This window comes from Protomyctophum bolini (assembly GCF_963924005.1).
Source record: "Protomyctophum bolini genome assembly, chromosome: 4".
NCBI lineage: Eukaryota > Metazoa > Chordata > Actinopteri > Myctophiformes > Myctophidae > Protomyctophum > Protomyctophum bolini.
Window position 1 is genome coordinate 13,255,047 of NC_137865.1, and position 24,891 is coordinate 13,279,937.

Below are 24,891 nucleotides of genomic sequence, written 5' to 3' on the forward strand. Positions count from 1 at the left end.
ATCTGAATAAAAGCGTTTAAATACATCATTAATTTCCTGCTGATTAATAGTAGTTTGACCAGTGTTTGTATGGATCTCTGTAATTAATCTAGAAGCAGCTGATTCCCTAATTTGAAGTGCAAGTATTTTGCCCGCCTTATCCCCATGTTCATAAAACCTATGGCGTGACCGTGTCATCAAATTAGTTGTCTCATTTGTGGATAGGAGATTGAATTCGGCTTGAGTCGAGACCCTTTCTCTGTATAATTCAGGAGAAGGAGATTCTGCATACTGTAGGTCTACTTCAAGTAATCGATCAGTCAGAGCTTTGCCTTGTTCCTTACGTAGACGGGAGATTAAAGCCTGTCGTGAAATAAGCTGCCCCCGTATATACGCTTTAAGTGCTTCCCATAGTGTACTTCTTGATACATCGGGTGTGTCGTTTGTAGAGAGATAGAACTGTATTTGGGTTTTAATATCATCCACACACCCTTGCCTAGTTATTAGTGTGTTATCAAATCTCCAAGTCCTGGCCATATGTCTGTTCTGAAATGCTAGTTTGAGGACTAGGGGACTATGATCGGATATTACAATTGCTTCATACTCACAGTGTCTTATTGAGGGAAGAAGTTTTGAATCTATAAGGAAGTAATCTAATCTTGTGAAAGTGTGATGTACAGAAGAAAAAAACGAATATTTACGTTGAGCTGGATTTAAGAATCTCCATGGATCTGATAATTTAAATGTGTCCATGAATGTATTCACTATTTTAGCTGATTTAGTCAGAGTATAGGGTCTATGTGAAGATCTATCAAGCGTAGGATGAAGAATAAAATTCAGATCTCCACCTAAGATCAATTGGTGAGTGTCAAGGTCAGGCAAAGTAGCCAAAAAAGAAGATATGAATCGTTCATCGTCATGATTAGGGGCGTAGATATTAGCCAGAACAATAGGACAATTATAAAGCTTTCCAGTAACTATAATATATCTGCCGTGTAGGTCTTGGATAGTTTTATTTAGTATAAAAGGAATGTTCTTGTTTATAAGTATTGCTGTGCCCCTGGATTTGAAATTGAAATGGGAGTGAAATATTTGGCCTACCCAATTTCTTCGTAGGCGGTTATGATCCTGATTCCGTAAGTGAGTCTCCTGTAAAAAAGCAATTTCTGTCCCCAGCTTCTTTAAATGAGCCAATACATTGCCACGTTTCACCGCTCCATTCAGACCTCTACAGTTCCAAGTAGTGTATTGAACCAAGCTTTCCCCTCTTACAATATTAGAATTTGGAATAGAATTAGCCATTGTATAAATCAGGAATTAATATAAAAAAAGGACTGAGTGTAAATGCCGACATCAATCTGAATTCGGAATAGAAGTGCAAGAGAACAAAAACAAAAACAGAGAAACACAAAAACACATTAAAACAACAAACGGGAGAAACCCCAAAACCCTCCATGCCTGCTCTCAAATAGCAGTCACAGAAGAAAAAGCCTAAGCTAACCAGCTTTCTATGTCTAAGACACAAGCAGCTATAGTGAAAATAGAGAAACAAAAAAAAAACTACAATGGGAAGACCTTAGCTAACCGTCCATTGTTATGTATTAAATAAAATGAAAAGATACAATCTTATTTTGAACCAAAACAACCAGATGATCATTACTCTCACTCACATACACACACACACACACACACACACACACACACACACACACACACACACACACATCCCCGCATAAACATATCCCTGCACTTATATACATGTATTAATATATAAATACAATTTAACGTTCAAATAAAGAGGGGTATACAAACAAAGACAGACACAAAAAACACACAATCCACATTCAAACAGACAGACACAAACCACAGTCAGTGCAACTTAGTTCACAAAAACCAAGGAAAAACAAACCAATTTGTATATATATATGCATACACACATACGCATGAACACATACTTTCACAAGAAAATAAATGAAAAAATGAAAAATCCCTCATCCTAATTATAAAGTAACAACTTTTCCCACTTTTGTTTGCTCAAAAGTATTTTTTAGCAAATGATATCTTTTAAAACCATAATGTTGGCAATAAAATGGATCTAAAGAGGAATGTAAAGAACTCAAGGCAACCTCCTCATATCCAAAACGGCAGAAGTGGAGGCGAATCTCACTCATATAACCATAGTTACGTTCGTAACTTAACGTCTCTCCCTCCCCTCCCTCACTACATTACAAACGACGTCCTTTTTGTCCCTCGAGGCGCACCGTAGGTTGCTAGCGTCATAGTACACAAAATGGCGGCCTCCATGGAGGCTACATGACAACAACAGCAATAGCAAGGATGCTAGCACTTGTACTAAACAAGATAACAAATGCACCGCAGGTCGCGAACGCAGTGCTACAGTGGACAAAAATAAATAAAACAGAAATGGCGGCCTCCATGGTGACTCCATAATAGCATCATTAGCAAAGCTGCTATATACTGACACTAGTAATGTAAACTATAACCCCGTCTTTTAGACTGATAATACGAATGATCAAATACAATAACCATAAAAAAATAAAATAAAAAATAAATTCAATAGATAAACAAAGTAGAATTATTACGGTGTTTATGTGCATTCCAAGCATTAAAGGGATAAAGTTAGTCTTAGTAGTAGCTTTCGCCAGATCCTTTTCACACAAACATTACCTTCTTTTTAAAGTTGAGCGTGAATTTGTCATCGTTGTATCCATGTAGTAATGATAGTGGAGGGTGTGCAGACCGAGTAATGTCCACGGGGAGAAAGCAAGTCTGTGATCATTGTTCAGGGTGTATGTCCCGGCCAGCTAGTCTTCTGCAGGCTCCCCATCGGCTGTAACAGTCGGTGCTGCCGCGGATGCTATTTTCTTTTGATAGAATTCTTCAGCCGCTTCAGGAGAGTTGAGAGAGTACCGGATCCCGTCCAATGTTATTGTGAATCTGGCCGGGTGATATAGACTGTAATCTAGGCCCGGGAGACGGCGTTTAGCTTCGCGCAACTTGGTCTTAATCGGGCCATACGTTGCGCGAAGTTTTGTAATCACTTGGGGCACGTCTGGATGAATAAACACTGGAGAGCCGTTGTAGCGTAGGCTGCCTTGTCTTCTGGACAGCTGCAGGATCTTTTCCTTGTCAGAGAAATAGTGTAGACGTAGTATCATGATGCGAGGTCTGTCCTTCTTATCATTTGACTTTGCCCCTAGTCTGTGACAGCGGTCAACAACGATGGGGTTCTGGAAGTTCTCAGCACCGAGCACCGTAGGGAAGAAGTTGGCTGCGAACCCAACCGGGTCACCTGCTTCAGAATTTTCAGCTATGTTGAATAAAATTAGGTTCTGTCTACGGCTTCTGCATTCTAAATCTAAACATTTCTCCTGTAAGACTTTGTTCTCCTTTGCCATCGAGCCCAGTGAATGTTCCAGTACAGCAACACGGTCCATAGTATCACTCAGAGATCTCCCCATGTCTGACTGCTCCGAAGCTAACTCTGTGTGCTTGGAAGACAGCGAGGTGAGGTCTTGTGCTATTTCCGAGCGAATGGAGGCATATTCTGCTTTTGCCTCTTCACGGAGTGCTGTGATATCGTTTTTGATTTCTTGCCGTATGGTTGCTATTTCAGTTTTTATCTCACGGAGCCCTGCCTCCCGAGACGATTGCAGCTCCGCTCTCAGCATGGCGAGGGAGAGAGGTTGCTTGTCGGGGTCCATTGCGCCGGGAGGGTTTGTCTCGGTTGTAGTTTTAGGAAGCTGCGATTTAGTTGACCTCAGTTCCATATACTTATTTGTACTTTAACTAGTTGCACGTGTAGTTTGACATAAAAGTGGCAGTTTTGGTCAAATCAAACTTGAATAAATGATAAAACTTAGACGGAGCACTTAATCATGCGACTACTCCATCTGGGCGGAAGCGGAAGTCTGCTTTTAGCTTGTTAACCAGTATGGAGTGGTTCACGGTGTCAAAAGCCTTTTGGATGACCATGCCGCAGTATTTGCCAGCATCCACCTCATGTTTGATGTGGTCGCTCAAATAGAGGAGGCATGTGTCAGTGGAGTGGGATGTTCTGAAGCCAGAACATCCCACTTGATAATCTTGAATCAAAACAAATACCCTACTACTGTATGTATTTTCCAATGGTTTCAACTCATTTTCAAGTTTTCACTTTTCAGTGTATAATGTGAAGACAGATGATGATGGAGGGTGGAGTGACAAGACATTTAAATGACTATATGCTCAATGCTCATTATGGCTACATAAAAAACAAAAACCGCAGGAAACACTAGACTCCCACTTAATGCTACAGGTAAAGCTGGGAGGGATAGCACACGCACGTGCATACACACTCCAACTGTCTTATTTATTCAGCTGGAGAAGTGTGAGAGAGTCTCATAGGCGAGAAAATGGGGAAAAGCGAGTCACTCCATTGAGTTTGTCCTTGATCCGTCATCCCTTCCACCAACCCCCTCTGTCTGAACTCTGGAAAAACCTCCACCTTGGAACTGGTGCCAGGACCGGGCCGAGCCGGAAACAATGCCAGGAATGTGTTAAAATGACTTGAGTCATTCAGACATGTCAACTGCTCTCCTCCCTACTCTTTCTCCTCTTCCCACTGGACCCAATTTTGCACAGTGAAAGAGAGAGGAGGGGAATTCCTTCCTCAGAGTCAGAGAGCTGGATATGCAATCTAATATGTAATCTCACAGTAAAGTCAGAACAGAAAATATGCATACTTGTAGCATGAACTATAGTGCATCTATGAAATTAGTTAGTTAGTTAGTTAGTTAGTTAGTTAACTAACTAAACATTTATGAAATAATGTACAATATAAATAATTAGGCAGCAGTCTGCCTACACCCAGGCGGATTGTGCACGCAATCTCGCCCTTTGCTTCTCGCCCTCACAGTGCGTTTTAACAGCGGGCGACAGCCAGACAAAGGAGTGGTTTTTGTGCAATCATGAAAACCCCCAAGTTTGACATGACATTTTTGCCTTATATAGGGTGTTAATGGTATGGTCAAATATAAACTCCAATAAAACAAATTGCTCAATACCGACAGCCGGTCAACAAGTGGAATAGTGGATTCATGAATGTATAGACAATATTTTAGGCCAATTAAAAATACTATAGGCCTACCAAAATTCCCACTCCACACCCCGGGCTGCCGGACAGACTACAGTGCTTTACCTAACATACCGGTACCCAACAAAGAAAATGCGCAATAAAACTGACTTTTTGATGTTTGTGTTGTGTTCTTCTACTTTGTAAAATAAATATGTCATTATGTCTGTTATTTGCAGTGTGTTCTGATTTTTTAATAGTGTTAATTACAAAATGTGATTTTTATTTGCATTTGAGTGGTGGGTGGGTGGTGTGTTAAGTAGTTAATTGTGAAACCTTGTTCTTGCTTTTTTTTTCTTACTGCGTCAGTGCGTCTTACTGAGTCTATTCCCAGCACAAAAAAGTGTTTTATCACACGTTTATTAATCCTCAACTCAACTCCGCTCAGCTGTTTTTATACAGCCTAGTTATTTTTCCTCGTCTATTTTATTGATTTGTGGGGGTTTGAGTGTGTCCGTGTGCGCGTGACTGTTTAGCAGAAGTGAGAGGATCCATTCTTTCTAATCTACATCGTTCAGTTTGGGGACATTCTTTTGCGTATGATACTATGATTTCATTTCATGACAGCTTTCATTCAGTTTTCTGTCCCTTTCTTTCGTGTCCGTGCGCGCCCCCGCGCGTCGTCAAGAGGTTTGTGGAAAAATTGCGGCTGTGTTGAAGCCACGCAGACTCGCAGAAGAAATAGGAGAGAGGGAGGAGGAGGAGTGTACGAAAAATCCGTTCGACTTCGAGAGAGAGAGCCAGACTCAGAGAGTGGGCAGCTCTGCTCACAAGTCACTCTGAAGCGACACTGCCGTTGAAAGAAATCCACGCGGATTATTATTATTCTCACTTTATTCCCCAAAGCACGACACGCGGATTATGACCGCCGAACTGTCTGTAGGAGGACCGCGGATCTTTGTGGCCAGTATTTGGATCTGAAGGTATGTGTTGAAAAGTTCAAAACGTTGTTTCCCTCTCTGTCTCTCTCTAGTCTCTCCTTTCCAAACTGAAACTGCCTCACATCCCGTCGCCACAGTTTGACTGTTGCTGCGAAGTTCCAGGCTTGTAGTTCCAACAACACAAGGCATGGCATGGTTGTTGGAATGGTTCACTCACTCCGTCTCCAATGCAATGTCTCTCCCCGTTGGTTCACTGCAAAAACACTGCCTGAGCCATGAGCACCCGCTCCAGTAAACACGCGGCAGTTTGTTGAAGGTGTTTGGGAAGTTTGCTTTGGTCTTCACCGAGTGCTCCATATAATGTTGCGTCGGGGGGCTAAGGGGCTTCCTTAAGTTCCTTCCTATACTATGTTGGCTGCTGCATAAAACGTATTAACGTGACGCTGATTTCCGCCCCATAAACTAACGGGAATGTAATCAAAGATATCGATAATGTATGTTCGATGTCATTGTTGGTTTTGTAGTTTGAGATAAAATGTTAGTTTAACAACAACAACGTCATTTTGGCAATCCTGGCCCTTGACTAAAAGGGCTGTTTTAACACGCAACATCAACATGTACAGTACACATCAAGTGATAATGTATGTTTTCACCATGTGTTGCCTCTGTTGTTGGTATCGGTATGACGACCTACACATTGAACTGGAAAGGGAATGAAAACGCCAAGCTCGCAGTGTCGCTGCCATGCTCTCTAGTCAACAGTACCCACATAAGGACTGCTCAAGTGCCATGCAGTTCTCCTCGTGTTCAAAGATAAGCTAAATGTTGAGCCATATACCGTAGGCATTATGGATGCTGTTGTGCTGTCTAGTGTATAAAAGTTGTATGTATGGCTTGAATCATGGATGTTGTCTAGACTCTAGTGTATTGTATTTGTATGCTGGATTCTGCTATGTGCTGTTGTGTATACGATAATACGTCGTAACTTCGTAAGTCGTATTTGGCTGCATTTGGGGTTCTTTTCACTGCAGAACAGAACCAGCCAAAACCACAGTCATTGTAAGAAATCTCAGTCACACTGAAAAGTGGCCTAGCGGTGATTCAGATTGTAAAAAGAGTCATACTTATTATAGTGAGTTGGCAAAAGGTTACTGAATCTGTGTTGTACTAGAATCACATGATGCCAACCTAGTGGACAATTGACAACCCCCCTGTGTCAATACTACAATACCAAGTGTAAAATTCTTTGGAACACTAGGTGATGCAGTAGACTGGATAAAAGTCATGGCATGTGTCATGTTTCCTTTTCTTTATTGACTGAAAACATCTTCTTGACTTTCATTCAGCTTGGCCTTACCCTGCCTTAATAAAGCACAAGGTCAATGTTAAATTGGAAGCAATGGAGAGATAATGAGGGTGGTGAATAATCATCTAATTAATTCATTCTTTAAAGTAAAAACATCACTTTGGACAACCTTTCTATGCTTGTCCTGCAGGTTAGGTAACCAGATGGAGATGTTACTCACTGACACTGTATGCAATTTTAAAATCACACCCGTGTGAACTGAATGAATGAATAGTTTATTTCGATCTTTCAGAGAGGGAGACATTACACAAAAACAGTTTACTTTTTCTTTTTTTAGGTGATCGAAAAGGCATAGGCAGAAGCTTAAAGCTTATTAGTGCCTATCCTTATCTCAACATATTCCAAAATACTGTTGAAGATATGCATAACAATCAACATATAAACAAAACAAACAGATGCCATTTATAGAAGAAGAATAGAAAATTAAACAAACAAAAAAACAAAACAACGAGGGAAAAAAAGACAAAAACAGACAAAGCTACAATGTTATACTTTAGTCCAACACTACATGGCATAAACATAGCTCAGCTCCCCACTCATTCCAGGTTATATCTATGCAATAATTCCTGTTTGAGCCTCTTTTTAAATTGTTTTAGGTTGTTGCTTTGCTTTATGGGCTCAGACAAGCTGTTCCACAGCTTAACTCCATGAACAGAAACACACATGCTCTTTAAGGTTGTTCCAACACTTATTTGTTGGAAGTTTAGTTCCCCTCTCAGCTCATACCTCCAATCTCTATCCCTAAACCTTTTTTGGATATTTCCAGGAAGCAGATTATGTCTTGCTTTAAATAATAATTGTGCTGTTTTAAAATCAACTAAATCAAAAAACTTTAATGTATGTGAATTTAGAAACAGTGAATTTGTGTGTTCATAGTAATTTACTTTATTGACTATTCTTATTGCTTTTTTCTGCAGTAAATATATTGGCTGAAGGTTGCTTTTGTATGTGTTACCCCACACTTCCACACAGTAGGTGAGATATGGTGTTATAAGGGTGCAATGGAGAGTGTATAGTGATTTAGATTCAAGGACATTTCTTGTTTTACCCATGACACCAATATTTATCGCTAATTTAGACCGGATATAATTAATGTGGGGTTTCCAAGAGAACTTGTGGTCTATTATTACTCCTAAAAACAGATTATCAAAAACTCTTTCTAGTATGATATTATCAATTTTACCTCAATATTTGTGTTCATCAGTGTTTTTTGTTTGCCAAAGACCATATATTTAGTTTTTTTCAGATTAAGTGATAATTTATTTAGATCAAACCATACCTTTAATTTGTCCAATTCAATTTTTACCACCTCCAGCAGTTGCTGAATGTCCTTTCCAGAGCGAAATATATTGGTGTCATCGGCAAAGATAACAAATTTCATGATACTGGATGTCTTACATATATCATTAATATATAATATGAATAATTTCGGTCCTAGTATTGAGCCCTGCGGCACTCCACACGTGATATGTGAACAGTTTGATTTATATTCACCCATCTGTACATACTGTTTATTGTCTATTGTGAACTGAATGGTGCAATTCCGTGTGGCGATCCCTGGAACTTCCAGACCCACAGGAACGCGCCCAGGGTGGTGGGCCGGTTCCGAAAAGCCACCCTGTGTCCGAAACGGTCGAGAAATGACAGTTACCATGTGGGGGTCCCCAGGGGGTCCCTCTACTGTACTGTACTGTCACACCTGGGGTGGGGGGGGGGTCTCTATCCTTTTATTACTCTATGGCTGGTACTAGGATAGAAAAACAGCAGCACTACCGGTAGGATAGAAAACCAGCTGTCCTGGTTAAAGGACCACTTCACCACTTTTCAACATCTCTTCATATAATTGGTCCTCACTAATGTTCATGATAAAACACCACCATTTTTTCCTTCTCAGTCTGTGTCTCATAGGAGGGCTTTGGGCAGTTCGGACACCCGTCCACCAGTGACATCATCATTGGGCAGATTTATTTTTAAACAATATTTGTTTTAAAATATATTTAGATTTTTATTATCGTGAGAACGATGGCTTCAACTTTTGCATTGCAACTTTTCAGGAAAAGAAATCCTGCCGTTTCTATTAGCTTGGATTCACCATCGATGATGTCACTGGTGGACGGGTTTCTGAACTGCCCCACAGCCTTCCTATGAGACACAGACTGAGTAGGAAAAAATTGTGGTATTTTATCATGAACATTAGTTAGGACCAATTATAGGAAGAGAAGTTGAAAAGTGGTGAAGTGGTCCTTTAAGGATAGGAAAACCAACAGTACTAGTGTGTCCTGGTCGGATATAAAACCTGCAGTACTAAATGTCCTGGTAGGTTGGAAAAGAGCCGTACTGATGGTCTACTCTAGCTTTATATGGACCGGAGTTGATGAACCCTACTCGAGTGAGACCACCAAGTTCTTGGTGAATGACATCCTGTATTGTCATGTTTACATTGAGGTTGGAGTCTCTCTTTTTGTGTGTTATAGGATTAGGACTGTGGCTGCTTGTTTTTACATGCCGCCAGGCCGTGCTATCATTACCACTCATACAGCTGACACTGTCAACAAAACGGCTCCATCAGTATTGTTATTTCTGCTACGCTTTCAGGAGCATTTCAGCTAACAAAAACACATTTTGTGTATTCTGTACATAATCTTGGCCTTAACCTCAAAACCATGAACCGTCTTGGAGGACTAATGTAATATTTAATGAGTCACTTACAAGAGTCAGGCTTGTACTTGGAAAATGTCTTCCTAGTAATGTTATTTTAAGATGCAAATTTGAAACTGAACATATTGTGACCTCCAGAATTCAGTGATATACTGTATCTAGGAAAATGAGTACCACTGTATTTCTGTGACAGAAATGGGTTGAAATGGGCCTCTTTAAAAATAGCTGAGAAGAGGCCTTGAAGTTTGAGATTTGGGATTCTGATAAGGGCCTTTTTTTCATTGCTGCCACCAAAGTATGTGGGACAAATATTTGCTGGATTGTTTCCTGGTGTTGAGAGAGAGAGAGAGAGAGAGAGAGAGAGAGACAGAAAACATACCTGGAATTCTTTGGTGACAAATGGAAGACTTTGTTGTAATCTCTCTGTTGAGTTTCTTTGTATCCATTCCAGTAATGGTATGTTTGGTTTGGTTTATTCGTGTGTCCATTGTCCAAGAATGAAGCAGAGATGATCTTTTCTTCCATATGACCACTGATCCTGTTAATCCACCAAAAATATTCTGTGTTCTGTTGTACTTTGTCCCATTGACCCCATGAACAGTAGCGTCCATATAACGAGGCAAATGTTCAGTGAAAATAGCAGATCTACATGTTCACAAGGTGACAACGTTAAGTGTCTGCTACTGTATATGCAGTTTCACTTTCAAGTACGTACGGTTTAAATAACCCTATAATAATGTTGCATACGGATCAATTTTATTGCCATTATTCATTTCCTTTTATTATCAGTCCAACAATTCCTGTTATTGATCCACTCTACTCACAGCCATATCAAATAGACTACTAGCTGTTTAATTGGCTTTTCACCTTTCTGTTTACAGATCACAAACTAGCACAATATTGATCTCACTGCTGCTATCAGTGTTTGATAGAACACGACAGCTTGACTTCCTTACTTCTCTCTAGGATCAATCGATCCATGCCAGGCCACGACTGACCTCTCTGGGTGGTGGGAGCTAGGGCTGGGCGATCTGTGATGATAATTGGGACTGAATGTCGCAGTTAACTATGGAATTGTACGTTTTCTGTCACTCAAAATCCCCATACATGGGGAAAGCCCCCATATATTGTGCCCAGGTCTCATGACATCACTATGACATCATCAGGGATGATAGTAAATCAGGGATCATAGTAAATGCGACCTGCTGTCGCAATTAAGCCCATATATGGAGATCCCTGATGTCATCAATATTAGTATATGGATAAATGTCAGATAGCCTCTTCGATGTCTCCCTTTTGACTGATACCTGTCCATTTAAACTCTAGAGAGGCCTGCCCCAAAGATATTTGTGCAGCCGCGCCCGGCAGCCGGCCAAAACTAGTGTTCTCAACAGGCCCGAAAATTAAGGCCCCCATGTGTTGATCCGACCTCATCAAACCCTGTACACTCAAGACACGCTTTGGCAGCAATAACATAAGATATCATTTGTTTCTTACGTGATATAAGAAGTCTATGGTAATTCAGAATAATGGAAAAAAACACAACCCAGGTAGGATGTGTAAAGTACGACACATTTCAGTGCTTTAATGTGATTATTTAAAAACACAATTTCAGCCAGTTTCAAAACTAGTGAAAGTAGTGTATCTACAAGCTCTCAACGTGTCGCGATGAGCTTGTAGATCGGCTATTTTGGAACCTTTTGAAAGTATGAAAGTGGGCTGAAGTGATTAAAATCAGGAAAAGACCACACCTTTATGGTATATTGCGATAATCAAAATCAAATAAGGATACAATATCAATATATTTCCCAGCCCTGTGGGGGGTGGGGGCTAGCTACCATTGCGTGAGTGTAGTTGCAGCTGTCTTTCATAGAACTGGAAGCTACTACTAAAGTCAGAGAATAAATGATAAACAGACAGGGAAAAAATGTCTCCGCCAGGTCAGGTAGGTTATACTGGGCCAGAAATGTTCGGAATCGGAATTCACCATTCCAAATCTGACTGATCCGCGCTGATCACATGACTATAGGGATACTGTGTACAGATTTGCGTGATGTTTGGACATAATCTGTAGGAGTAATATCAAAGTATTATAGAAGTAAAACTCATTGACAAATTATGTCAATACAGTGTAGGCACTGTGTATATACAGTCAAACACAGGGGAGGGGTAGAGTGCAGTGAGGGGACATATTTGTCTGCTAATATATCGATCATACATGGCGTCATTAGCTCTCCGTTTTTTGCATTTTTGGTGGGTCTAGTTTAATTTGGCTGGAAATTGGAGAAACGGTCATCTAGTATTCTGCTGGCTCAAGACCTGAGGTCTAGTATGTCCAAAACTGACTTTTCTTAAACGGCAAAAGTAGTTTAGCAGATTAAGCTCCAAACGTGTCACTTCATGACGCGTTTCGAACGTTATCTTCTACTTTTGATGCTTTTGTGTAGTGTGACACTGCTGTAGTGTGATCAAGTAGGGACTCAGGAGTTAATTTATGAAAAAAGTATAGTTTAGAATATGGAGATAAGAGGTTTCTGCCCGACAGGAACGAAATTCTTTATAAATGTTCTGAAAAACGTATGTTGATCAAATAAAATGGCATGGATGCTTTCCCGGTTTTTATGGGTTAACACACTGACCACAAAGGTTCTGTGTTAGAATCCCACCTCAAAGAACTGTGTTGCACATCATCTCCCCACAAGACTTGTCTTGACCTGTCTTTATAAAATATAAATATAATATAAAAATACTATAAAGCATGATTTTTGTGTGATTTGTGATGCATGTAGTCTCTTAGATTTGTCTGCGGCTCTGCCTCATTGTTTTTCTAAACTAAAATACAAATGAAAATGCTTAGTGAATGCCATGCGTTACATTTGTTAAGGTATCCTATCATGCGACCTACCGGCATCAGACTACCATGTGTAGGACTGGCATGAACATTGCAGCCGCGCAAATTCACTAAATTCCAATTTAGTGAAAAATATATTTAGACATTTGTTGCTTTTAGGTTGTCCCTGTATTCAGATGGTGAATGAAAGATTATGGAAGTGCTAGACTAGAGCGTGCCAGACTGATTGATGGCTGAGAGTTTGACCTGCCCTCGGGGGGTGTGTGTGTGTGTGTGTGTGTGTGTGTGTGTGTGTGATGACTATCTGTTTAGGATGGAGGGCCGTTACAAATCAGAACTTTGGGGCGCAATGATTAATTGATCATCACTTTCAAATCTGACTGCAGTCTACTTTGCAAAGGGTGTGTGTGTGTGTGTGTGTGTGTGTGTGTGTTGCACAATATGTTTCTTGTGCATGTGTGTGATTGAAACAAGATTTATGATGGCTATGTCATTTGACACCATGAACTTTGCCTCTCCTCCTTGATGCCTAGGGGTCAGGCCAGGGCTGGAGTTGTGGAGCAGGTGTGACAGTGAGGTCAACAACACACACACATGGACACATGCACGCCTACAACCAGACATTTCTTCTCACACATTCATTCACTCTCTATCACTCTCTGACACACTCATCAGGCATATTCTAAAACATATTTAGCCCATCGAGTTTGGAGGTCGGTTCTACAAATGCCTTCTAGATCAGTAGTATTTTTCAAAACTTTTTGCTATTCAAATATATTCAACACCAAAAGTTAAATATTTTTCAGTGGTGCAACCACTCCAAGGAACAGCAATGTCCGTGTTCACCTATGTGACGTTAATGAGCCAGTTCCTATGAGTACCAGTAGGGGCGCTGTTGTGCCAGAAACGGAGAGAGAGACAGTGTTGCACTGTTGCCTGCTAATGAGAGAGAGAGAGAGAGAGAGAGAGAGAGAGAGACTCAGTTTTTTATACCATACATAGTTTTCTGTTATCTATTTGTTACTGTGTCAAGAATGAAGATTTACTGGTCACTACTCTATACAAGTGATAGCAGTGAAATAGAAGTGTGGTGTCTGCAATACGGTACGCCATAATAACAATAATAACTCTGAAGCTTATTTAATGAATGAGATAAGAAAATGTATTACTATAACAGCAATGGGGATTAGGGAGGTGGAATAGCTTATAGGATAATGCGCAATGTATACACGTTGTGTACAGTATATATGCATTGTGCAACAATATGGGTTATCGTTGTATTGTTTTGCATGTTAACGCATACTTTGTGGTAGTTAGAGGTGAGTATAAACATCATGGCTGTGTGCTCAGAGACGTAGGCCCTCGCATCAAGGACACGCATCTCCGCCTCTCCAAAGAGAAGCTAATATGTATGAGCTTTGATCAGAGGTATACAGCAGGTTCATCACAAATGAGATCTCATTCTCCAGTGTGTGTGTGCACACACACACACACACACACACAGACACACCCACACACACACACACATACACACCCTAGTTCTGAGGGAGTCTGTGTACGCCTGCAGGCTCGTAATGAATGCAGATGCTATTTGATGAGGGCTGTGTCAATGTCAGGGGACACACACACTTTAACTTCTATGGCTGCTGCTCCATTATTCTATTGTGGTGGTTCTCAAAGTGGGATTCTGGGTCATTCTGAATCTGAATACATTTGCACAAAACAAATCTGTGGGGTTTACCCTGGCACCAAAGACGGGTGGTCCGTGGCCAAATGCAAACGTTTGAGAACCGACCTATGGTGTTCAATCACTTCAGTTTCTGTAAATGTAGTGTTGAAGTGGTTGAGCGATACCTATTTGATAAGCTTTCAAGCCCACCTGTGAGCTCTGGACCACAGGTCGAGAGAATCAGTGTTTTGGGACATGGTGCTGGAATGTGACGTCAGGAGGAGTACTATTTATGTGTGATGCTGGTCACACTCACAATGTCTAGCTCTGTCCTGATCAAACTGAAGGAAGCAGTCACTTTACATCACTGGTCTGGCTCTAAATGTCACACTGTCTCTATGGCAACCGCCACAACGCTTCCTGTCTGGTTATCAGGTCTCCGGGGTCTTGTGTTGGTTGCTGCGGTAACAATATCCTACCTCCTGAGAAGGTCAGATGAACTCTAAAGATTAATAATGTTTTGGGCTAGAAGTCAATGTTGTTGAGTCGACCACTGTATGTGCAGTGGTTCTCAAACTCTTTTAATTTGAGTAGAAAACGACCTCCCCCTGGCCTGCCGGGGCACCTGATGGAGGGGAAAGGAACTGATTGGAATAACGTGTTCCTTCCACTCGCTATTATACTGGGCAGCGCCATAGAGGACTGTGATTGTACTGGGAAGCGCCATAGAGTACTGTGGTTGTACTGGATTGTTAGATGTGATGTGTGAATCAGGGTGTCTGTGTTTTAAAATTTTCAGCAAGTTCATCCTGTACCGTCTGTCTGGCCTTATGTCCCTCAAAACATATGCCCTGGCTGCGGTCTGGCGCCATCTCCTCCTTTCTCCTGTCAATGTGTTTACTTTCAGACACCAATGATTCTGAATTCTTAAGTGAAACGCTGGCAGCACTGCTAGGTGTGATTTCGAGCCTGTTTTGAACCATTGGCGCCAGCCAATCAGGAGACTTAATCAGGCTGATGGTGATGTGCCGGTGTCACAAAGATGTGACTTCAGTGAACATGAATGGTTGACTGAGCTGGTGTAAAACGGTTTGATACATTTGTAAGTATTTAGACATTAAAATAAACAATGCTACGGTGACATTGCTCACCCACTGCAGGGGTCTAACTCTAAGGAGTGTACTTTGAGCCTCTTCTCACCACAGGCACACAGACAGCTGCTGCATGGCTGAGATAGACAGGAAGTGGGTTAGACTGAAAGTTGACATGGTGTGCTCTGTGCTGCCACAGGGGTCAGACCTTCCTCCCACTATGTTCAAGGTTTCTGATGGAGAAGAGGGAAGCATTTACTCCAACCTGATATACTTTATATCCAAAACATAGCCTGCACTGCAGCTCCGCGTCCCTATGTTCAAACAAGTCCAGTGACTGATGGGCTGAAGTTTTGACTTCGGCAATAAAACTATGCGATAATTTGTACTTTATTTCACTGAAATATGACCTTATTGATGCCCTGGCATGTGGCCTTTGTGACCTCAAACAATTTACAACACCAAAGGCCAAGTGGCCTTGCCCCTAAAATGAGATTCCAGGCCTGGCGTTCAGTCAACTTTCCCTGGATAAATGAAGGTCAGACAGGTTCAGGGAGTGGCAGCTCATTCAGAGTGCCTACTGCAGCTGTCGGGAGGACACAACTTGTGACTTTAAAAAGGCAATATTTTACCCCTCTACCAGGAGTTAAGTGCAACTGTGTCATCTTTATTGTCTCCACCAGGCCGAAGGAATGGGGAGAGAGTATGGTATGCACTCCGTCTGTGTGTGTGTGTGTGTGTGTGTGTGTGTGTGCCTGTGTCCATTCGTCCGTCTGTCCGTATGGTGGAAAACTGGTGGATTTTTGCAAAAAGATTTTTGGAACAAAATGCCTCAAATCGTCCAATTGCCATCCAAGGCGTAAGAAGAAATATCACCCTTTTCACATTGGCCTATTATAGCGCCACCAGGAGGCCACAACCTGACCTGCCCTGGTGGAGACCTGTGCTCCGAGGGGCACTTTTTCTAGTTCAGATTGATTTTATAGGGCCCGGACGGTTAGCTCAAGCATCTGGGCACCTATGCTGCCGAGCCAGACGGGAACTGCCCATAGATCCGAAGTCCCGTTAGTCCGAACATGCACTGCTCCCGTGCTTGCGGTTAGGTTTAGGTTTGCTTTGTTTAGGTTTAGGTTAGGGTTAGAGATAGGGATAGTAATGACCAATGGGAGGTCGGACAAACGGGAGGTCGGACCAATGGCATGTTACCGAGCCTGACAGCGTGCCGCGGGTTCGACTCCCGATCCCGACGGCCTTTGTCGCATGTCTTCCCCCCCGCTGTATGTATGCCTTTTCCGGTAAATTTTCGGAGGAAAACTGGTATGACACCGTAGTTCTGACCTTATTGTCTCCACCAGGCCGAAGGCATGGGGACTCGGGGAGAGAGTATGTTTTTCACTCCGTCCGTGTGTGTGTGTGTGTGTGTGTGTGTGTGTGTGTGTGTGTGTGTGTGTGTCCGTCCATCCGCGTGTGTGTGCGTCTGTCACCAGCTAATCCCCGGCACTCCAGAACGGCCTTTTATAGCGTCACCAGCATGCCGACTTTTGAAAAACACTTTTTTATATTAATAATAAACACATTTTTGGATAAAAAAATCATTGTACATTACAACAGTTAAGAGTAGAACAAGAACAATTTATTTTTCTGTAAATGATTTCCCTAAATGAATGGATGTCAGTTTAATTGAACAGAGCAGTATAGCATCTCAATTCATGTATACATGAATAACGTCACCATAGCATTATGATGAATGCATAATGAATGAATGAGTCCATTAACTGCTAATGGACGGATGTGGGCCTTTCCTACAGTAGCAGTAGTTGTCTAAAAAGTAATTTCAATTTGTGTGGAGTGAGACGGCAGAGCTTGGCAGACGATAAGGTTATAGCCGTGTGCGCACCATTCATCACTAGTGTGTGGGTGTGTGTGTGTGTGTGTGTGTGTGTGTGTGTGTGTGTGTGTGTGTGTGGCAATGTGTTACTTGTGTATGTGCTTAATTGTATATGTCTGAAAGTGTGTGTGTGAACACACAAATGCACTTTAGAGCCAGTGGGGGTAAAAAACAAATTTCAGCCACTTTACACATGTAAACCTGTGAGGATGGTATCATTGCTTGACCGATGTTAAACAAACTATTAAGTTAGTATAGTTAAACAGCATATATGCCCTTATTAATCTATCCTTTAGTTCTCTCCTGACAGGCTCCTTTGTGCCTATGTACAACATGTATGTTTTATGCTGGGAAAAAAAAGAAAGGATATGTTCGACTTCCAAATGTCGATTGTTATTTAGTTCAACGCTGGTTTGCTTGATTATTGTTCATACCACTATCTTCTTTTATCAGTAATAATGAATTAAACATTTCCCTTTGGCAGTAATACATCATCGCTGTCTTGATAAGCAGTATTGATCTTGTAAGAACTTTGAAATTATACACCATGCTGTAATAGCCTATTTCCCGAGCTTATGACCTCGTTAACGTCCATCTAGTTGCATATTAACGTAGGTTATGGCTTTGTAATGGTGCTGATTAATGAAGCAACCTCCATGTATATCAATGTTTTATATGGACGGACAATAATGTATCCCTGTACTTCCCTTAATGACTGTAAAGGCACTGCAACACTGCATGTTGTGCATATGCATGTCCTTATTTCAGCTCATGAAACAGAGTGCTGCATTGTGACCACTTCCATTTACAACTAATGGTTGTTGTACTAGTGCTGATACATGATCAATAAATTATCAGGTATTTGTGCAGTAATGCTCCATGCTTCATGCTGGCCATACTGATAGTCTGATTTCTGTGTTTGTTTCACTTTGATTTTGAAACTGATTCAGCATCCAAAACAAGATTGCGGACCTTGAGGTTAATAAGTAGTCTTCATCTACTGCTGGTAAATTGTGCTGTCCTATGTATTAGCCCTCCCCGCTTCCCACTGGAACCATTTCTGGATTTATTTTTTATCCGTGTTACCATAATACCATCTCTCTGTCTCTCTCTTGTTTCTGTTTAGTTTACTTTGTATCTTTTGGTTTCTTTTGTGGACATATCTGTCACAGGGTCATTTTAGACCGTGTGATGCTGCTGTGTGAGACTGAATGGCGCATGTCCTTTCAGCGGGAGTCTTTATCAGATTTTTGGATCTCATTTCCTTAATACTTCCGTCTCAGTGAAAGCTGATCTCGGCCTGCCAGCCTCCCGCGGCAGGAAGAAGAGACAGCCGGCTTTTAAAGGACACAGTAGTAGTTGGTGGGAAATATGAATCTCTGGATCAATCCGGTCTCCAGTGTCATGTTAAATATACAAAGTAAACGTCTTTAGGCCTTTAGTTTTCGCAGCTTGTGGTTTATGTGTATACATGCATGCGTTTGTGCACCAGGCAGAAGATGGCAATAATAAAACTCTTCTAAATAAAATTCTTACATTATGTCAACACATTGCACATTGCATGTGCATTGTCTGAAAAAGAAGAGTGATTTGTGTGTAGAATTGATTATCAATGTTGGTTCATTTCCTCAGCTATGAATAAGATGCACTATTTCTGATGTGTAAACTATTGCAGTGACCAGTCGTGCATTGGACACATGGAAGATATAGACTATAACTAAAGTATATATATCTTTGTATATTGTAGTCTACTGCATAGTATTGTCATGGAATTCTGGATCAATCCGTTGTCCAAGAGCCTTTTAATACTTTTCTTTGGTTCAATATTTGTTTTCACCAACACACAGACCGAAACAGCACTGATTTATGAAAAAAATAGATAAACGGGGTGGAGTTAGCTGGTTTGGCAGATGGTTTGAGGATCCAATGGAGTTAGGAGGTTTTCGCAGAATCGCTTTTGGCCATTGGTTCAATTAATTTTTTTAACCAACACATAAATGTAAAAGGTGTTCAATAGCATTGATACAAAAATAGAGTTAGGTGGTTTCTTCCAGTCAGCAACAATATTATAAGTGATGGTAAAATAGATTTAGATATAAGCAACCATATAATTTCATCCCAAGTATATTGGACATTTACACATTGGCCTTGCATATTTTGAAGCATATGACCTATTTTTCGCTCCTGAATGAGTCTGTGTGTAGTTACAGTTGAAGTGCTCATACAGTAAAATCATGTTCATAGTCATTAGCCTGCCTCATAAAAAATACAACGTGACTTAAAAGCACAACGTCCCAAAAGTGGTAAAAATGTAGTAATGTGCCACATTAAACTAAATTAGGCATGGCCATTTGGACACATGCATTTTCTTAACTGGTAACCGTTACTCCTTTACCGTTTTACCAATTAACAGTTATGAAAAATATACTTGGACGAATGTCTGTGAATCACTCAGAGTCACCCGACAGGACTGCAGAGATTCCGATCTTTTGAAAATCATGTGATCGGAGCCGATTTCCGATCGCCCGATCCGATCGGGACAACCCTAGTTACCGCTAAATAAATTCATGGTTGAGTAACATTTTGTAACATTTTATGGACTATTATATTGGCATTTTTGTATGATTTGTTTAACCTTACTTACTATCTAGTCCGTCACCTCCAGAGTGAATGTGTAAAACTATGTAAAACAGCTTGGTAGCTCTGGCCTATCCCTGTCTGTCTGTTATAAATACCTCTGTACATGTCTGAGACATACTTGCACTGTGTTGTTGGCTGTATCTGCTGTTGTCAACCTGAACCACTGGCTGTCTACTGGGAGATTAGCTGGCCTGGGCACTGACATGCCTCAATGCCACATACAAGCAGGACACACGTACAGTATGTACAGTACATGACTCACGCACGTACATGACGCACGTATGTACATACTGTATGTACATGACGCACATGCATATTCTGATGGGAGTTGTTCATGGACAAACTGGGTAAAAAAAGGTGTCTGTTATTAACCCATTTTGACCTGAGATCAGATTCTAAAGATGTCTTCTACATCCTGACAGTTTTCAGAAAAAGCTATGTTTCTATGTCAGTCGTTCTTCGATTTTTCAAAAGTAGCAGACCTACAAGCTATGAGCTTGTAGATCTGCTATTTTTCAATAGCTATGGCATAACATAATGCTAACACCAAAAGGGGTTCCCTCCCAAAATGCGTTAAAGGAGCATCTCACAAAATAAGTTATTCTGTACATAATCTAATCTCCCATAATGGCCAATATAAATCGCACTAACTGATTTGTCTGGAGAGTTAACGTTTGACTTTGAGAGTTTGACTTTGTCGTCAGGGAGCACTCGGTCCATGTAGACTAGAGTTAAATCCAGCTGGGTGAAATGATGGCATGACTGAAGTGTCACTGGTGCGTGTTCATCGTGGGCACATTGCGTGCAGGCACTGTATGTACAGAACTGATGGTTTGTCACTGGCTGGCAGGGAACAGACTTGTATACATCACTTTGCCCTGCATGCACACTGAAGGAAGTTCAGTCAGTGCACTACAGTAGGCCTACATTTATTTAAGGTGCAACAGCATAGTCACAGTTGTTGATGTACGGTACAACAATTTACAATGAGTCTTGATGCTTAACGGCTGCGTGGTTTCTGTTTTGAAGCAAATAATAACAATGGAAAATGCACGGATATCAGTTATTATAATAATTGGAATATCCAGCTGCGTGTTGCGTGTTTGATCCCAATCCCGATGACCATTGCTGTCAGTCTGTCTTATAATTAAAGATGTAGTGAAATGAATAATACAGGTATTTTATTTAGTAGTTTCACTCTGAAAAGGAAAGCTGTGTTTTTAACCAATGAGTAGAACGTCACGTCCCTCCAGGGTATGGGACGTAGATCCGCTACATGCGTGCACGCCGTGCACTTTGTTTGTTTACAAAGTCACAGAGATATTGGCAGAAAAGCTTGTGGCTTATTTCTAACCTATAATGTTTTCAGATACATTTTAGTGTGCCGATTAAGTTTAAAACGAGTAATACTGTCTGGAATCTGGATGTGATCTTGAATGAGATTAAAAAGTAGTTCTGTGATCAGAAGCAGCTGTGTTTGGACCATAGACTGTAAAAAATATGGACAAAGCGTCCCGCGGGTCTAACGTGAACGTAAAATGAAGCCTGTCAGTCCTTGCAATGGAAGTCGCCATCTTTCTAGATCCGTTTTGGCCCAGTTCAGGCCAGCTGGCCCATTGGCTGGCCCAGACAACGAGGCGGGACTTCCCCCTTCTTCTTCGTTGGTTTTTATTTTGACTCGAGTGGGTGGGGGATCCCGTTCATAGACTGTAACGGTAACCACGCCCCTCAGAACATGCGCGACTTTATGGTAATTTTTCTAATAAATGGGACAATTATTTTCCAAAAAGAATATTATGACATTAGAAATGAGACTTTAAACTAGTGACTGGAAGCAAAAAGTATTCATGACCATGTTTATTAAGGTAATACAGTCTAGGTGAAGTTGGGCCCAAATACATGGACTTCTATGGGGCTATGGGTTTTTTTGAGCCCAATGAGAGCGCCACAACAGGCCATTATATGAACTTTCATTTCCTTAGTGGCTTCACAAAATATCTGTCTGACTGCCCCCCTGGTTTGGACAGGGAATAAAACGGGTCAATGACATAAAGTTCATTTTGACTCATGCTGGACTCGACACGTCATCATGCGTCACGTTTTCGTTCAAAGGAAGTCATTTAAATTAGATTTGTATGGACTTTTGATATAAAAATCACACCCGTGTGAAGTGAGGGGCGCTCTTATCATCTCACAACGAGATGAGGATGATGTAATGATGATGTAAAACAAACATTAAATTCTCTTTATAGTTAATGGGATTTAATGTTTAACATTTAACGGATATGGTCTAAAAATGTGAAAAACGTATTTCTCATTTCACTAGGTCTTTAAAGGCATAAAAAGCCACCAAAAAGTCTAAAAAGGAAATGCTCTTACTAGATTCTTTGAAACTACACTTATATCCCTACACTCATTATGCCCCCATTATAGTGACATCACACTCTGGATGGTCACATGATTTCAAATCCCAGCATGAATAGCTGCTGCACCACGTTGTAAACAAAGGTTCCCCTCGGCTGACCTAGGCTGACTCACCCACCCAGGGCTGCTGCTTTTACAAGAATAATGTCATTGGCGCCCAAATTATATTTGTCTACTCATCCGGATTTCATGTCAGTCCAGCTGGGAAAGGAAGGGGGAGGGGTGGGGTTCATCTCACATTACCTCTCTGACTCAAATGGATGCTGTTTTTAGTCTGACACTCACGTGCACTCAAACATGTATGTACTCTTTTACTCTCTCTCTCTCTCTCTCTCTCACACACACACACATACACACACACACACACACACACACGCACACTCACAGGGGAACCCTCTCACACTGTGACGTATGATCGCATTGGCAGTATCACCTGTTGCTAATATTGTGCCATGCCCATGTAACGATACCCGTCCTCCATCACATGAAAACAAGCATGCCCTACATAGTGTCCTGAGCTTCTAGCCATGATATCGTGGCTTTATTCAGGCTAGCAGACTGCAGAGTACTGTAGGGCGGGTCTGAGAATGGCGTGAAAGCAGTGTCCACAGATCTGGAGTGCTTGTTGTGCCCTTACCTGACGTAAGATAAAATCCCACACACAGGCTAAATTCCTTGGTTCCTGCACGATGTGTATAGACCATCTCTTAATCACACCGACCGAACACGATTAAAAACAATCACCTCACTTGAATGTCAGGAAACCCTGTGCTCTGTTGCATTCACTCCGGATGCCACATTTTCGCTTGAAGTAATATCCCCCACCCACCCCCAACACACACTGGCTGCCACACACGATGTTCAATGTTGTTGTCACTGTCACTTTGTCAGACAATGTGAGTTGAACTGAAGTCTTGTTCGTCTTACATTGTCCATTGAAACTAAGACTTACGTCAGCTGGTATGCATGCTGGGGCAATGTTATTATAATTAAAGGGCCAGGCAAAGGTGCAGTATATCACAGACGTACAATACCACAGCATAAAACACAACACCAGCATTCAACTGGAGTCCGAACAGGCAGCCTGCTCTGAGTCTGTGTACAGTTACTGGTGAATGGATGAACGTACCACGTCGTATGGAATATGGATGTACAACATGATAATGGAACAGCTGTACCAACTGGCTGCATGCACGCACACGTGCACACAGTGTCTCGCACAATGTGAACATTTTAGACACAATGTATGCATCCGCTCATGTGCACAATCACAAAATCTGAGATACCGGTGGACACTGTTAACACAGTATAATAATGCAGGGGTGCGTGACATGTTTGGGCACAAAAGGGACATGTACAGACAGGTACTCTGACAAACCCCTGGCACTGACTCAGACGTATTGGTCGGATCGGCAGCGTGCCGTAGTGAGAGCAAATTGTAACTACAGAGCAGGTTGCCTCCCATGTTGTTTCCAAACCTACAACTTTGAGAAGCTACATCATTGAAATCCAGTATTGCCAATTAAGTCTGTTTATTATAAGTGACTTTGGGCTTGTTTTTGGTAAAATATTGGTATTGTTTTTCTGTAAAGTCCATTTTAAGTATTGGTAGTTGCGGAACTTGCAGAGTTGTATTTATTTTGGTTCAAGTGTGTGTACTTGCTTATTTTGGCTTGTTCCTTCCCGTGTTTAAACCAGTGATTCTCCAACATTATCATGCAGTAATTCTGGTCTCTAAACTGCCTCCCCCTGGCCAGCCGGGGCACCTGATGGAGGGGAAAGGAACTACTTGGAATAACGTGTTCCTTCCATGCGCTACGTTCAACTGGGGAAACTCCCCCATGTCAGTTGAAAAGAAGCGGCTTCGACTCCTCATACAGTGAAGGAAGTATGAGGTCAGTCCTTTGCTCTCCCCAGGTTGGCAGAGGGAGTGTAGCACCCAGGATTACATTGGACACAAAATCATGGGCCAGGGAACCCCATACAAAATGTACAGTATGTGGTTAAAATTAAAATGGCAGATATTAAAGCTCACGTGTCACATTGCGATGTGTTGTGAGCTTGTAGATCCTGGATTGGCTATTTTGAAATCGCTGATGTGTATGGTTAAACTGGCAAAACTGACCTTGATACTATTAACTCATTTTGCTGGGGACCCCCTGTGTCTGTGGTCATGCGACATAGTCGCTTCTTTTGCTGTTGTATAGGCCTATGATTAATTAATTCAGTTTAAAACATTGACATTACTCAATGTTTAAATGTGAGCATCTGTCTTTTATTTCATTACTTGGCTTGTATAATTGCATTGCC

The 24,891-nt window shown here is 41.4% G+C and overlaps 1 long non-coding RNA gene across 1 annotated transcript in view; it reads left to right on the forward strand.

Annotated features, from left to right (window-relative positions):
• The first annotated feature begins 5,872 nt into the window (after positions 1-5,872).
• Positions 5,873-24,891, forward strand: part of LOC308313726 — an 81,075-nt gene continuing 62,056 nt past the window's right edge. Inside the window, exon 1 of the long non-coding RNA XR_013963912.1 lies at positions 5,873-6,036. This is a non-coding gene — a long non-coding RNA (uncharacterized lncRNA). The remainder of the gene's footprint in view (positions 6,037-24,891) is intronic.